This window comes from Sinocyclocheilus anshuiensis, unplaced genomic scaffold (assembly GCF_001515605.1).
Source record: "Sinocyclocheilus anshuiensis isolate Anshui unplaced genomic scaffold, SAMN03320099.WGS_v1.1 scaffold3423, whole genome shotgun sequence".
NCBI lineage: Eukaryota > Metazoa > Chordata > Actinopteri > Cypriniformes > Cyprinidae > Sinocyclocheilus > Sinocyclocheilus anshuiensis.
This window is the reverse complement of record NW_015548183.1, coordinates 122,337-124,754: the sequence shown is the minus strand read 5'-3', so window position 1 is coordinate 124,754 and position 2,418 is coordinate 122,337. Positions and strand designations below refer to the sequence as shown.

The 2,418-nt window shown below is 40.5% G+C and overlaps 1 protein-coding gene across 1 annotated transcript in view; it reads right to left on the bottom strand.

Annotated features, from left to right (window-relative positions):
- LOC107704827 (protein BEAN1-like) overlaps nt 1-684 on the bottom strand; it is a 62,696-nt gene extending 62,012 nt beyond the window's left edge. The window contains exon 1 of the mRNA XM_016507853.1: nt 306-684. The gene's annotated coding sequence lies outside the window, so the exon portion shown is untranslated. The remainder of the gene's footprint in view (nt 1-305) is intronic.
- Nucleotides 685-2,418: the final 1,734 nt, after the last annotated feature.

Genomic DNA, 2,418 nt, shown 5'->3' with positions numbered 1-2,418 from the left:
TTACCTCAAATACGATGATTTACTAAAACTAACTAAAAACATGCAGTTGTTAGCTACCCTTAACATACTTCGATTTGTGTATTCTAATATAGTCACAGTCAGGTTATTGATTCAGTCTTTTAACTAATGTTGACAAAACAGTAAGCGTTTCCATATGAAACACGTTTTAGTTTACCTGACAACATATTTTACAGTGTAGCCTATATTTCTGCGTAAAGAGACCAGAGTCTGTGAAACGAGAAAAATACTGTGGTGACTGTATGACTTTAAGGTAAGGAACAGGTGAAGTAACGTAACCTACTTACCCGCTCGCAGAGGAAAAAATAGCCCCATGCAATTTAAACGTCAGTGTTTCTCGGATTGCTCTAAAAAGCCCAGATGGACTCAGAGCATCAGCTGAATTTTACTCTGCTAACCTCCTCAGACATGTTTTACCAGAATCCTTGCAAATCCGGCTCCTCTACACGCCTAAATATCTCGCTCGGTCGTCTTGCATGCATGTGCCACCGATCACAGACTGTTACATCAAATCATCTTACAGAGCTGCGCAAACGCCGCTTTACTCCGAATCCAAAACGATTTCTTTACTTGATCACGGCACTTTCAATACAATGACTATAAAAAAATCACGGTAAACAACTGGTGCATCTGTATGCTCTCCACCTCATGGCTGAGTCTCCCGGCACTTCATAAGGCTTTCTGAATAAAGAAATGAGGGCAGGTGATGCTGTTCCATTAAACAGAGAGAGAGAGAGAGAACACTGCACCCACGACAGACGAATGCTGGGAGAGTAAATAATACATTTCAGGCTAAATAGATATTTTAAAAAGAGAAAAATCACAACCTTTTAGGTGCCTTTCTCACCTCTGCTCACTTTCCTGTGTACTTTGAGTAAATGGCACATAGTTGAATTAGCTCACGAGTTGCACATAAAGTACTATGACACACATGAGTGTAGGTAGATTTGTATACTGTATACTACAAGGATAATAGCAGGAAGCAACACTATATTACACTCAAATAATAAATGATTTGGCTGAACTTAATTTAGTTGGCTCAATCAATTCAATAATTTGTTTTCACAATACAATGCTGACAGAAAGCACAAGAAAAAAATACAACCAACAATAACAGCAGCACAATAATTTGTCCAATAAAATGGGTCCATTCTTCTCCCTATTAGTAACCCCCAAAACTTCACTGCAACATGAATCCTTCTGAATTCTAACATAACAGAACCTAAACACCCTCCTCTTTCTCTTCCTCTGTCTTGCTCAAAAACACACACAATAATGACTAATTTCAACATGTACTTTTCCCACCCAGTCACATGGAAAACATGCTGGGAATTAAAAATTCCCTGCCCAGTTAGTCAACAAAAATTACGTATCAGAACCTCAGAACATCATCATGGTCCTTTCTGACATTTGTTGAGAGATAAACAGAGGAGGATGCTTATGAAAGTGCCATGTATATTGGCATTTTATTTTAGAACCCAGAGAAAAAGACAACCTACTGTGGTCTGATGCAACAGTTGCTTTATAGCTGTCGATGTAACTTTACTATGGCTCACTACAACCCAGGAAAGCCCCTTCACTTTACATGTCTTTTTGCAGCTGTTAAATCTCAGAGGAGGTATAGTACAGCAGGTCAACATTTTCTAAGTGCAAGTGTGAATCACTTTCTCACACTAGTACAAGATCACACCTTTGGGATTTGAGAATTCAACAGCTCAGCAGATATAAATGGGAACAGAACGTGCATAAGTCATTAGAAGAATTGCTATTGCTTGTTTCAAATCTCAGCCCCTTGCTCTTGGCATGAGCTGTGCTGCACCATAAATCACTCACTTTGCATAATTTACCGAAAAGACATCTATTATTATTATCATAGGCCTACTTAAAATTTATAAGCCTTTTTTTAAAGTTCTAAATCCTGTATATTTGTATTTCAGAGCTGTATATGTGTTTGTGGTCACCTTGGCCACACACAGTGTAACGAGGAGTCAGAAGCGTGCGGATCCATTTGCAGCTTTTATTTAAATCAAAGGCAGAGTTAAAAAGGCAGTAATCAAACAACAGCGTCACGAACAGCAGGGATAATCCAGGAGAGTAAACAGAGGCAGAGCAAGGGTCGGGGCAGGCGGCAGAGAATCACACTAGTAGTAACAGTCCAAGGTAATACACAAGAGATCTCAAAACAGGATAAACGCTCAGAAATGTAGCCGGGGCAATACAAGACTTCGCGAACACTGAGAGTCTGGGAGCTGCTTAAATGGGGAAGCTAAGGGGAAACACCTGTGCCAGTAATCAGTCCCAGGTACGGGGTGTATGGGAAATGTAGTCCATGAACGTTAGTACTCGGGAGAGGGTGCCCTCCGGAGGCCGTCGGAGAGAGCCACAGAGGCCTGATTCGTG